This window comes from Podarcis muralis, chromosome 6 (genome assembly GCF_964188315.1).
Source record: "Podarcis muralis chromosome 6, rPodMur119.hap1.1, whole genome shotgun sequence".
In the NCBI taxonomy this organism is placed as follows: domain Eukaryota; kingdom Metazoa; phylum Chordata; class Lepidosauria; order Squamata; family Lacertidae; genus Podarcis; species Podarcis muralis.
In genome coordinates this window covers 40,988,225-41,002,840 of record NC_135660.1, presented here as the reverse complement: position 1 = coordinate 41,002,840, position 14,616 = coordinate 40,988,225, and the positions used below count along the sequence as shown (strand labels likewise).

Genomic DNA, 14,616 nt, shown 5'->3' with positions numbered 1-14,616 from the left:
AACTTTACCACCTCAGAAAGATGGGAATCCAGACTAGGTTTGAAAAGCAAATGAGCCTTGCAGCCTGTTTACTGGGAAGTAAGGCTGACTGAATTCAATTGGATTTTTAGCTTTTGTCTATCTGAATCTGCAGGAATGTCCAGTAAGGTCTGACAGTCAGGAGTGCTGGCAACCTACTGATTTTCAGAATCTGGTTGGAAGGGTCTGGTTGGAGTTTGCTGACACCCAGGGCTTGGGCCTGAGGTGGCGGGTGACCAGATGCAGAATAGATTCAGGTAGGTAGCCATGTTGGTCTGATGTAGTCGAAATAAATAAAAAGATTTCCCAGTAGCACCTTAGAGACCAACTAAGTTTGTTCTGGTTATAAGCTTTCGTGACGAAAGCTTATACCCAGAACAAACTTAGTTGGTCTCTAAGGTGCTACTGGACAATTTTTTTATTTAGATGCAGAAGAGGAAAGTGTTTTGGCACCTTTATGTAGTAGAGGAAATTTCATTCACAACTATGTAAGATGCAGAAGCCCTGTCCTATTTTTCACATAGCTACCCTAGTACAGGGTGAAGTCCTATGAAAACCTGCATGCCTGATTAGACCAGAGATCATAGAAGAACACAAAAAATGAATATGTATGTTATGGCCAAGCATTGTATGTCTGTTATGTTTAGTTATCTTGTTATCTTGGTTTATCCTGGATTGTGAGGGTAAAAGAGGAGGCTATTGTGTGTTTGTTTTGTGGCACTGCCAAACCAGCTCCCACACTTTGCTTTCACAGTGAAGTAAATTCTAATGTTACCGTTAGGCTTTTCATCTTTTCTCTCTCTGCTTGATCTGTGCAAGCAGATTTATTAGTGTTATTAATTTTTCATACCCAGATAAAGCCACTTGGCATAACCCAGTATAACACTGAACTGCATTCACTGGAGAGCAGGCTGTTTTGCTTATCCCAGCTAATAGATTGCACAGATCTTTACAGGCTCACGCACTATAGAGCAAGGCTGCAATAAAGATGGCAAATAATCTGGCACAAAAGCGTGTGGTGATTTAGGGCACAATTCAGTTCATGAAAGCAGCACACAGTTGATTATGCATGGAGGCAGTCTTTGCCAACCTTGTGCCCTACAGACGTTTTGGGCTATTGGCCCAGCCAGTAGTCCAAAATATCTGGATGGTACCCGGTTGGTAAAGTCTGTGGTAAGGCCCCTTTTGCTCAGATGCCTGCTCAAGTTATTCAGTATTGTTAAAGATCTCACTGTGGATAATCTTACTCGTCCTTGATCTTTAACATAGACACATGTCCTTATCAATCTTGTATTTTTTCTGGATAAGACTGACCTGGGTACGGTAATTCATTCCTTGAGAATTTCCAGCTCATATTGAAATGTTCTCTATGTAAGCCTGACACTGCAAAGTGTTTAGAATACTGTAGTCCAAAATGTAGCAGCCAGGTGCTGATGAGATAGAGCACATAATCCCAATAGCATTTGCAGTGACTATTCTATTCAGGGCCAGTTTAAGGTGCTGGTACTTATAAACTTTATGGGACAAAATTCCTTAAAGTTCCATGTGTTTCTTCCTGTGTGCCCTGTTCATCATGTGAGGCCCTTTTTGTATCTTGTTCCTGAAAAGGACACAGCTGGCAAGGCCTGGATGCAAACAATCTATTTTTTAATTCAACTTTTGTTTATTTCTGTTTCTTTTTCCCTTTCAGTCTTCCCTAAATCTCCCCCTTTTCTTTCACCTCCTTCTCCACCCAGCTTTCTGCTGAAGCCCACTAGAGACAAAGAGAATGGCCACTTCCCATCACCACAAAAAAAAAGGAAAGCCATCACTGAAAATGAGGATACAACAGGGTGTCAATTTGCATATTCTTATTTGTATATATGGATGCAAATTTAGAAAAAAATTACTATAATATAAATAGCAATGCATCTCCTCTAAATAATCAACTGGTAATGACTACCCCCCCCAAGGCTACAACAGCCCCGCTAACACAAATTTGGCAGGTGATCATGAGAGACAAGGCATTTGCTTCAGTCATTATGGAGTGTTGTCCCCAGCAAGGGCCTGTCACCATTGTTCTGTCAGACTTTTGGTGGTGGGTAGCTGTTGCATTTGATTTTTGATATCAGTTCATTGTCTAAAACAGGTTACGTAAGAAATATTAAATCTATAAAACCAGCATCAAAATCAGCTAGGGACAACAATTGTTCCCAATGCTTCACATGCATAGTTCTTCTGGTGCAGCAGCACTTCTCTTTCCATCTCTCCCCCACATGCTCCCCACATCTGCTCTGGAACATCCCCCAAACCTCTGAAGCTGTTTTTATTTGGGGTGGGGATGCCTGGAACATGCAGGAGAGGGAAAGAAAACTCCATTGTGTGTTTGGAAGTCTTCTCATGGAGCTGCATGGAGTATGACCCATAGTTTTCACCATTGTTCAAATTTCCATCATACCCTTCATCCAAGCATCTCAGTGTTGTATTCACTCTGCTCCATTTTATTGTCACAACAACCTTGTAAGGAAGTTTATACTGAGAGAGAGATTGACTCAGGGTCACCTGGTGAACTTAATGGCTGAATAATCTCATTCTCCTTGGTTAACGTCTGATGCTTTAATTGCTGTACCACATTCACTCTATATACATATACATACATTTCCTACATATGTAATGAGACAAGTTCCAGAGGACTTCCTCCTGGAATTAAAATACCTGCAAATAAAAGTGTGCATTCACATGAGCATGTTGAACATTTGTGTATGTATTGAAAGTATTCTAATTCAATTTTCAACAAAAAGGAGAGAGCTAAACATGGAGTACACTCAGTTCACAAAAAAACAATGCAAACATAAAATTAGCACGAAATAAAATCTTGATGATGTGCACGTGTGAAATGGCTGTCACCAGCCCAACACCCCAGGCAGAGCTTTCATATTGCCTCATATCATCTTCACACCATTTCACATACTCAGGTGAAGTTCAAGTGATGAGATACCAAGCAATGTCTTTTCGTAGATGAATCAAGCAAAAAACAAACAAACTACTTCCTTCTGTGTGGTGGTCTTTGTAAATGTGACCGCTAGCCATATGTCTTGTGGTTCAGCTTGGTAGGAGTGCCTTTTACCAGCTTTATCTGATTTGCTATATTTGACCGTTCTGGGACAGGAATGTCCTGAGCGCTGCTTTGGTAACCTCAAGTCTGGATTGCTGCAATGCGCTTTATGTGAGTCTGCCCTTGGGCCTGGTTTGGAATCTCCAGCTGGTGCAGAATGTGGCAGCCAGACTGCTGATGGGGACACATAGCTGACAACATGTGACACTACTGTTAAAAACTCTTTATCTAGTCAATTGCAAAGGGTGCTCAGTTACCTCAGAGCCAGTTTCTAGTCACTGTGTTAATTGACAGCACCGTGAACGATTTCGGTGCAGGTAACTTTAGGAATAGCCTGAACCCTTATATCCCAGCTTCATCACTGTGATCTTCTACAAGAGTGTTGTTTGTTCTCTGCTGAGTTGGCGAGGCTCATCTGACATCAACAAGAAATGGAGCCTTTAGTATCATGAGCCCAATCCTGTGGAATACTCTGCCAATAGCAATGCAGCAGCACCATCTATTTCATACTTTAAATGCCTGCTGAAAACTCTACTATTCCGGCTTATGGGCAATGTTTCACAAGGCTACAGGTGTTATACAAGCTCCTTTCAGACACGGTTCCATGTACAAAGAATACATGCAGAAAGGTGGCATTTTGACATGTTTCTTTCAATTAGATGTTGAATTAAAGACACATCGTTTTGGGGAAGAACTTGCAGCAGCTGCTGCTGCGAAGCTGCATTCTGAATAGATGCTTTCTTTTTGTACAGAACAACAACGGAAAAAGGCTACAGCTTAATGAACTTACAGGAATGTTGGTTAAACTAGTATGCTCAGTGGCGAAGCTGCATGCTCCGGCACTGGGGGCAGAGAGCAAGCATGGGCATCCCTGGGCGTGGCACACCACCTGCGGGGCCGTGGGGTGCGTCCCAGGGGTGTGGCATGCCACCCACAGGTGCGTGACGTCCTCCCGAGAGGCATGGCGCATCGCCTGAGGGGGCATGGCGCCCTGCGCAGTTGGGGGTGCACGGCGTGTGTCTGGGGGACGGCCATGATGGTACCCCCCTCCCCAATGGTGCCGGAGGCGGTCTGCTCCCCCCCCGACCCCCGTTCCTCCGCCAGTGGATACGGTTTGACTTTTTTCTTTCCTGATAAAGTGGCAGTGCCATTGATTCTATGTTTGCCGTACTACCATAAAGTTTTCAACGAATATGACTGCACAGTGCAAAAAGTCAAACTTCACATCCTGATCATGTACTGTTGCCAGCTTAAGATGGTTGCATCTTTTGTTGAAATGTTGATCTCTCTGTGAAAAACTGGTAATACTTTTGCTTTCATAACATTTAGCCTTTCCTAGACACAAGGAAGATAAGAATCTGAGCTGGGGCGGTGGTGGGAGTTTGCATACTAAGCCTGCCTGCCTACATGTTTGTGCTAAGTCCCTAAATCAGATATGGTAGTCTGTTTGTTTGTTTAATTCCAAATGGAAATCTCCCTCAATCAGACCATGGTCCAGCGCCTGTCTCCTGAGTGGCTTGGAGTCTTTCGTACACAGTCTTAAAAATAAAATGTGGAATATGCATTCTATCCCACAATCTGACCAGGAACTCAAGTCAAACAGGATGCTTGTGTTGACTCTATGTCTTCCAAATCCACTCTTTTGTGTAAATTCACAAATATAGATAACTTTAGTGAGGACTTTCAAAGATTTATGGGCAAAAAGTAAATTATGTTAGCAAGGGAGAGAAGAGGGCAATCAGGCCAGACTAATTGTTCAAGAACGAACTGGTCTCTCAAGTACTAACATTTGAAAAACATCTCAGTGTAGATTAAGGAACCATTGTGTGTTGGGTGTCCACCTGCCTCCCCCACCTGTCTGTATTACAGTATTATTCTTTTTATTTACTGTATTTAAAGCATATACACTGCCATTAAATCAGAAGTTACCAAGTTAGTGCATAACATTATAACTTAAGACATTTGGTTATCTGCATAATTGAATTGTGCACAAACTGTGGTTTTGCTTCCTGCCGTACATGCTTGTGATAGATGATTCTGATGACCTGGTTGCTATTAGTGTGGTGTGTTTGGGGGAAGAGTGCATCTGTCCTCTCACATTTTTCTGAGTAGCTGTGTGAATTATTTGCTAAAAATCATAGCGAATCTCTAGATTTCAAAAATGTTGAAAGCACCTGAGAATTTTGGATGAAGGGCAGTATATAAATTAAATAAATACTACTACTACTACTACTACTACTACTAATAATAATAATAATAATAAGAGATCTGAACGAGGTCAATTCCTATTTCTGATCATAGGAATCTTCTCATTCAGAGTATACAGAACATAGATGTTTTTGTATATTTTACATGATGATTGAAAATCAGTTTTAGAATAGTTTGCTGAAACTGATGTGTCTATTTAAAGAGACAATATGCAAATTCCATCTTGAAATTGGGTCTAAATGAAGATCTTTTGACTACATACCAGCCTATTTTTGCTCTCTTTTTGTTCCCTTCCCTTGCAACTCTCCTTTGTATAGCTTCCAGCCTCATTAAGAGTTCTGGACCCCGGGAAAGCTTGCTTGTTATTTTGTAACAATCATGGAGGCTTTTTTTCTGGATCCAAGTGGCTGCCTTTGCTTTTTCACTACCCAAGGCTGGCCAGGTTTTTCCTTTTTTCCATTGCTGAAGAATTAGGTTATCTACACTTACAATTTGTATGTCCTTTTCTGTCTACTGCTATTGCCGTTATGCAATATCTGAAGAGGCACCTGCATTAATCTTATTAATTTTGTTAATTTATTTTTGCCTACTCAGCTCATAGCTGTATTTTTTTAATGAATGCCACATTTGATTAACAGCATCAAAATTGTTTTCAAAATTGAGCTATTGCCTCTTCATCTTTCAATCCTAGATATCATCTGATATCTTGTAGAGACTAATTCAGTTAAAGTCTCCATCTGCAGACTGAGTCTGAATGCAGACCTTCAGGCTTCAACAGCTAACCGGATTTTTGTACCCATGCCCCCCCCCTCCTCTTCCCCAACCCCTGCTTGGGCAGTGCCTAGCTTGATAAAGAATTCTGGAGAACTCAAAAGCTTGCGCCCTATTTGGCAACATTTTGGCTGATCTTAATAAAGATACTTCAGAGCTGTGCATTTTGGAGGGTTCCTCTCCCCCCTTATGGACCAACACAGCTGCCTTTGGTTTTTTTGCCTCCACTTCTGTAACCCTCCTTGAAAGACCCACATTTTCCTCGCTGCCCTCCCTGCTCTCCCCCGTTGCTAGGGCTTGCATGTATCCTAGCTACAGCGCTTAGCAAATAGCTGACTAGCTCTTTAGAGAGCCAGTATCGCCGCTGAGATCTCTGGGCTCCGGCACACGCAGCCCTCTTCCTATAGGAGCTTCACTCAGCTAATGCTTATGGAGGCAGTTACTTTGCTGAAGATGAAGTGGGAAGCTGGTGCTTTGCTGAGATAAAACAAAAAACAAAAACCAGATAAGGAGGATTGCTTGGGGGAAGAGGATGTACTTGCATGTGCGTGTATTATGCTCGGAAGCCGATCATAATAATGGCTGTACCGAATTGATCAGGTTTTGCTTCCTGACAGCTGCAGAAATGCCTCTATTGTTTGTAGCCCCCTCCCCTGCCTCCCCTCACGCTTTCTTCCGGAAACAGCGCTGCTGCTAACCTGCTAAGACGCTGTTTGTCGAGGGGCTGAGGCCAATCCCAGACATGGCGAAGGGGTCGAACCAGAGCAGGCACAAATGGAGTGCGCTTCACACATTCCTCCGGTGCAACATGAACCCGGAAACGCAGCGCGTGGTGGTCTTTGTCATTCTGCTCTTTCTCATCATCATTAATGTTGTGCTCATGTTTCTCCTGGCAGTTTACTGAGAAGCAGGATTGTTGTTGCGTGGCAAAGAGTGGCTGGGGGCTTCCAGGACTGGGCTGCAGACCAGCAGGTCAGCTCGTCATTGTCTGATTCAGGTTCGCCTTGTCTTCTGTCGTAGCCATGTGTCTGAGCATGTCTCCTGTGATTATTCATCGGCGCACTGTATCCCTGGCTCTCCCTGTTCCCGTTGCCTGTGCCTTGCCAGCCAGAGCAGCATCACATCTTGGAAAGGGAAGAAGTAATGCGGCCAGCTTGGTTAACTGAGTCGCTGCCGGCCACCTCTGGCCGTAATCACAATGATGCTGCATACAGACACACTCCACCTCTTAGCTGAATGGACTTGGAAGTGCTCAGCAGACTGTATCTATGCACTCCATTGGCTTGTTAAGTGACACTTATTTGATGAACTATTATACAAGAAAACGGCTACATGTCTGCAGCTGCTGTGAGAAAAGCCCAATCCATTAGAGCAAATATTGCTCTCTAATTGAGACCATCGGGGTTTCGAGAATATGTGCGCTGGGTTGTGAGTAATGCCCAATTAGCTGTAATTGATTAATGGTGGATCATTAGAGTACATCAGGAATCTATGTTTATGTTCAGCGACCGCCCTGTGGAATGTATGTCTTCACTGGCTTTTATCCCATTTTATTAATGACTTCAGAGTGCTTATGTGTAGAGAAACGTGTAAAAAAAAAAAATGTTGGTGGGATCTTTGGACAAGAAACTGCTTTTGTCTCTTCTGTTTCTAGCTGAAATATCGAGGTGTTGTGGGAGAGCTGATCCAGGCCTCTTAAAATGGAGAAAAGCCAACTTGATAATCAACTTGGAAATGATATATTTTTATTTGCCAGTCTTGTTCCATCTGGAAATTCAGACACTGATGGATTGAAAGTGGGAGTGAGGGAATGCAAGGGAAAAGCAGTCAGGCTGGTAGTGTCAAAGGCAATTGATTCTTCAAGAAACACTGAAGTTCAAATAAATCCTGTGACATTGTCCAATGGAAAATTGACAAGTGTGGCTTGCTTCCCAAGCCTTGAGTAGAAATCCAGCCTTCCAGAAATGTAGCAAACCCCTTACTGGCATTGAAGTTGCAAAGCAAGAACTTTCAGGTGTATTCATCTCACGTGGTCCAATATTTGATAATGAAACTGCTCTCTTCTCCTTGGAGTTTAATGCTAATTCCACCCTAAAAGAAATGAATCCATTATCAAGAGCCATTCTTTCTAAGTTATGTGTGTGTCGTGTTCTGTGCAGTGTTCTCCATTCCTACTAGTTACATGAGTCACTCTGTTGTTGTGCTAGACACCTTCTTTTTTAAAGAAAGCTCATTTTGAAAATACTTTGTGGTTTTTGGCACATGGAAGCAAGCCTGGGATACACTCAGAGATGTAAGCCTGACAGCTAGTTAGTTCTCAGAATGGTTTTTGCATAGACTCTATTCATGTGAACAGGCAATCCCATTCTGCACTTAAGGCAAACCAAACAACACACGAGCATGTAGCATTTCTTAAATGTATTGTTTTCTTAGTTTAATGTAAAGTTGGGAAAAATAAACCCAACCAAAAATCTGTTTTACTTGTCTGGCTAAAAGCCTAATTTCCTATATGGACATTGTATAACTTTAGAGAGTAGTTGCGCGGGGCGGGGGGAGTTTGCTTTCATGACGAAATAAAAAAAAATGAAAGGCCTCAGCTTGGTTTTCTTAGCTCCAGCTTCTGCTACAATTTCCATTCTTCTTTGCTTACTGCTTTGAGCAACATATTTGGAAAGGCAGTGTATACATTTTAAATATAAATAAATGTTGTATGCTGCAGCAGTCTGCAGTGTTAATAAAGAAACAAACAGAACTTTTGTTTTGCCGTAGCCAGAAATAAAATACTGAGGGCCAATTCATATTTATTTTCATATTTATTTATTGTATAATCAAGCTCTTTGCCTTGATTGAATGTGTGTCATTCATCCCCAAACCAATTCTAGTTGTGCCACTAGTTCTGGCATTAGTTGTCCACAAATGTAGATGCAGATGTGAATCCAGTTAACCTCCATTGTTCCTGATCCAGCAGGTAGTATGTAAAAAGAAGCCTCTGGTTACATACACAGACCTTCATAACTGGATCAGGATGCGCCTCTAAGAATTCATTACAAACCCAGATGGCTGGCGAGCGTACAATGAGAAACATTGGTGCTGGGGAGAGCCCAATTTTTGACCATGCAAATCAGCCCTGACAAATACCCAATGCTTTCTATACACTGTATCCTGGGAGAACTATAAGAAAAATAGTTCTGAGGCTGTTTTGTCAATAAGATTCCTCATGCATTTATTCATGGCATATTGTAAATTTCTAATGTTGGTGCTTGACATTTAAAAATTGAATAAATTCTGGCTTCTTATAAAAAGAACTGTTATAACTGTTCCTCAAAATAAAGCCAAACTGTATTCAAATAAACATGGATGGAAATGTGTGTCAATTAACCCTCAGTAGGCAATAATCAAATTACTAATTACTGGGACTTTACACTTCAACAGAGGTATGTAGCAGCATGAACATTGTCAGAAGTGAGCTGCTTATGACTGCATTTATATCTTGCCTTTCTTCCATGAGGGAATTCGAAGTTGCATGTGTGGTGCTCCCACACAATTTCTATCCATGCACTCACCTGTCTTGTGTACCTTTTGGATAATAAATTGCTGGACTTGCACACCTTTAAGATCTAGAGTTTGAGGTGGGAGGAATCGATAATGATCACCTTTCCTTGCCTTAAGAAAGTGTGTGTGTCCCACTAAAACTTAGAGCCTAGCCTTGAAAAGCGGGCAGGAATAGATCTTATTAGTAATTCTGTGACAGCAATGTGATAAACAGTAATAACATTGTACATTATGACATTGAAAGGAAAGTAAGTAACATTCCTTGCTTCTCTAACAGGCACTCCAAAATCATATCTGACTGTAATGACTCCCTAGTGAAGTTCATATATATATATTTGTATAAAGTGTTGCTTGCTACTCAGATAAGGTATCAAATTTGTCTCCCTCTGATATTTTTTGCCAGTATCCCATCCTTTTTAGGAGGTTGTTCTATTTATCTTTCATTTCCAAAAGGTGTACCTTGTCTTTCTAAATAATTAGGCAAAGAAATACATCTAAGACAATAAAACGTTAGCAATGTATCCGCCTGATAAAAAAGCATACATTTCTAAGATCCATAGCAGGTGAAAAGCAAATTCAGAAAAACGCATTCCTAAAAGCCTACTGGGAAAGAAAAGCCTTCGTTGCTCGCTAAGGAGACAGGCAAGCTTCTTTTTCCAGGACACATAAAAGACCCAGCTGCCCCTTTATGTTAGAGAATGGGAGGTGAGGGAACAGAACAGGACCTCTACACTTGACCTCAGAGCCTGGACATCTCATATGGATGGAGGTAATTATTGAGATTATTATTTTTATTATTTATTATTCATCCAAATAACAGGGCAGTTCACAACATAAAAATACAAATAAGAACATAGAATACAGAATAAAACAAGAACAAAAACCAATAACTCCCCTCTCACAAAACATTTAAAAGGCTATAGAATGTTCAGTCAGCCAAAGTCTCTTGGTTATAGAGAAATGTTTTGCCTGGTGCCTAAAGATATGTGATGAAGGTGCGGGGTGAGCCTTCCTAGGGAGAGCATTCCACAAATGGGTAGCCACTGCAGAAAAGGCCCATTCTCATGTGGCTGCCCTCTGGGCAGCCTCATAAATACTGCATTATAGTAATCCAACCTGTGACCATCACATGAGTGACTGAAGCTCAGGAAAGGGCACAGCAGCTGGTAAAAGGCACTGCTAGCTTGTTCCACTACCTCTGTATCCAGGGACTCAGCTATACAGCTGCAAATAAAATGTTTTAAATGTGTTGTAAAGTGCAATATACAAATGTTCTATGCCAAATTCAATGTATTTTTCAAAACGTTTTTTAAAAAAGCATTTTCATGGTGTTTTTTTATATGTGTGTAGATTCCACCCAGGAGCAAGGCTACTAGATCTAGGAGTACCCCAAGCTGTGTGGTTGATTTTTTAGGAGTATAGCCATAGCTGCACAATTGTATCTAGGTTTTGAGAATCACTGACCAACAGTACCTGGATTAAGCTTCACTTTGTTGACTGAACAAACAGAGACCCCAGGCACTGATTTAGAACTTCCACTTCCTCCCTGGAAATAGCAGGATGTGCACTGCCTTTATCCGTCAAGATTATGGGCTCTCTCCCAACCAGAGCTAGTTTAGGTCACAGATTTTCTATACCTTTTAGCCCTGTTATAGCACCTGATTATCAGGGATGTAGATGAACCCTACTAACTTTTTAAACTAATGTTAGCAGTATTTTTGAGGAAAGAACACAGCAGCTGGTAGAGAAGTTCCTGGAGGGTATGTGCAATCAAGGATGACAGCTGCCATTGCTAGGTGGAATATCCACTTGTGAAGAGTCCCATGAGTTTGGGCAGCAGTATGATAAGGTCCCTCCAAGGCACAGATATCCTCTTCTCACCACAGCCTGCCAGGATATCTCTTTTGTTCTTGAAAGGCAGCAATAGCACATGCAGGACCCTTAACCAAGGAAAGCTCCTGGGATTCACGAGTAAACTGTCTCTGACCCAATTTGTGTATATGCAGCAGAAGTGCTAATGCTTTTCCTAGAGCAAATTACTTCATATTGCTGGAAGGGGGTTGCAGGTTTGAATTATTTGTACACTGCTCTTCATCCAAAGATGAAATTAACTCCTACACAGAAAAATAAACCCGAAAGAAGACTAGGCTGATACTACTTTCTTACATGCAAGAAAAAGTGTTGTTGGGGCAAGTGGGGAGCATTTAAACATGCAACTCCTCTCCTGTGCTCTCTTCCATGGGGGGGGGGGAACCACAACTTGATCCCACTGTATGTTTAAAATGGGCCTTTTTAAAAAGAAGAATGAACAGATGAGAGAAAACCATGTTTTCATCATAACAGCAAATGCAATATTTAGGCTGCAGCCCTATACACCTATTTGGGAGTAAGTCTCATTGAACTCAGTAGGCTTACTTCTGTCTAAGATTGCACTGATAGTTTAGTTAGACTGATCACTCAAAAACCTTTTGATCAACTGGATATGTACATCAGGTTCAAACAGGGCCCAATGAGGTGATCAGGATTGTACCTGCTGCCTCTCACCTGGATGTTAATTTTAAAAATATAAGTATGTATCAAAAATTGCAAATGACAGTCATTATTTGAGAAGAGGCATTCTCCCTCTTTCACACAGGAGGAAATGCCTCTTCTAATGTGGTAAATGATTGTATAGACAGCATCTGAATACAAAGAAATTGTGCTTCATTCCGATTTGATTCATCAACCAATCAAAACTCATACAATCACTAGACCTTGTTAACTGGATGACACAACAGCATATAAAATACTTTCCATTTACAAGGTGCTTGAGAGTGTTCAAAGTGTTTCACTGTCAAGCTTTAGACAGATGTTCAGTAAGAGAGTAAGAGTTAAGGGACACCTAGAAAGTAACACACCAGAGCCAGGAAGACCTTGTTGCTCAGGCAAGATCTCAGATCAGAAAGGAATAGTGATGCTGGGGGAAATTGATTTTTTGCAAACTCCAATACAAGCTGATGTGATCTGCATTTCATGGACTAATACGTGAACCAAACTTCCCACCTCTCGAATTTTTCGATGTAGTTCTTGACTCATTTTTTTTTAAAGTGTATGTTGAGAGAAAAACACATAAAAAGGCATTTAAACAGAAACTTACATTTAAAAATACATGTCAAAGTGTGATGTTCATGCAAATTAAAAAACACTATGGGAAAAATATTGCAGAAATAGGACAGAACAGACTTGGGAATACTTGAGGGCTGGAAACGTGCTCCATGCTGCAGTCATGATAACTTTCTGACAACATGCCTCAGCTGCACACAGTAGCAAACTGAAACAAACTATCCTTAGCAGCTAGATTTCAATAACTCTTACAACAACTAAGCTATAAAAGGGCTTAATATTATTACCACCATTCCCATACTGCACATGGAAGGCTGAGACTGAGAGATTGTGACGTGCTTAAGGTGACCTAGTGAGTTCATGGTTGGGGTGACATTTGAACATGGGATTTCCTGACTCATAACTCTCATTCTTCATGGCTGATCTCTCCAGGTGCAGCTGGAAGAGACCCCTGCCTGAAGCCCTGAAGAGCCAATGCCCTTCAGTATGGACAGTACTGAGCTTAGTGGACCATTGGTTCCTATGTTGGTTCACCCAGTGCCCTGGGTGTCTTAGTATTTTGACTAATCGTGTTGCTATCCAGGGGCTCCTGAAGACTCCCCTGTACCTCATTGTTAAACCTGAATGCACTCTGGCCTCATCCAATGTTTTGGGAAAGTTGTCAAATCCATCATTCTGGTGAATGGCCAAACCTTTTAAGTTAACCTTTGCTTGCCTTCTTCAGCTGCTTACAGTGCTTGTATCTGCCCATGCAAGAAGGCTTCTTTGCCTTAAAACCTTTATATCTCTTCAAAAAGAACTAATTGGTCACTACTTAGAAACTGTGACTCATTCAAAGTGCTCTCAGAGCTCAGCGTGGAAACACCCCTCCCTAATCATTGTAGATAAAAGAACAAAAAGCACTTTCAAGTCCACTGGTCCTGTAGCTTGTGTAGGATGTGGCCCTGGTGAAGAAGAAGAAAAAAAATGCTGGGAGGAAGAAGGAAGTTAGTTTTGTCTGCAATCCTAGCATTACTTCTAATTACATTTAATACTCACCTCAGGGGAAGAAACAGCAGGGGAGCCTCTCATCATCTTTTCTTTCAAAATAGAGGCCTGTTCCCTCAGACAGCCTCAAAACACATTGTGGCTTTAAGGAGGAATTAAACAAATTCATCGTCTATCAGTGACTATTAACCATGGAAACTAAATTGTCAGAGCAAGTATCAGGGCCAGCCCTATCATAAGGGGGAGAGAGAGAGCCCTTCAGGTACTGGGTGGAAGGGTGGCAGTACTGGCTTCACCCCTGGTTTTTGCTACTCAACCCACTAGCTGCAGAGCAAGCCGATCAGGCGCCTGGGGCGGCGCACGTGCCCTGCACCCGGGGGTGGGGCCAGCCGCCTGTAGGGGTGGGGCCAGCCAGGGCAGGATGCTCCACGGGGCCTCTGAGGAATCTGCCTGCTTCCTCCCACTCAGCCACCTTACAGCTGAGGGGGAGGTGGTGGGCAGACCATTTGGGGCAGTGTGGAGCCTGCGGGTGCTGAAGCCACTGCATCACTCCCAGGAGAGACGCGTGGCTTGGGCACACTGCAGGCCCTGTGGTAAGTGCTGTCCACCATTTTGTCACCCCCCAAGTGATGACACTTGGGGTAGACCGCCCCCACAGCAACCCCCTTCTTCCGCCCCTGCAACCCACCAGGCTTTCCCATCTGTTAGAGGTACCCTCCCTTAAAGTACTCTGCTGCCCTCAGGACATTGTGCCCTTCTTATTTGTTGGCATCGATCTTAAAGTTACCAGATTTTTTTCAATGAATCCAGGGACACTTTTCAACTTCCTACAAAATAGATGGATTTTGTATGGGGACTGATTTGTAAATCTGGGGACTGTCCCT

The 14,616-nt window shown here is 42.2% G+C and overlaps 1 protein-coding gene and 1 long non-coding RNA gene across 2 annotated transcripts in view; both read left to right on the top strand.

Moving 5' to 3' along the window:
* ARHGEF4 (Rho guanine nucleotide exchange factor 4) overlaps positions 1-14,616 on the top strand; it is a 157,509-nt gene that overhangs the window by 118,928 nt on the left and 23,965 nt on the right.
* Positions 427-11,889, top strand: LOC144327985 (uncharacterized). Its single transcript, XR_013393178.1, has 2 exons — positions 427-7,088; positions 7,746-11,889. It is a non-coding gene; the product is annotated as an uncharacterized LOC144327985 (long non-coding RNA).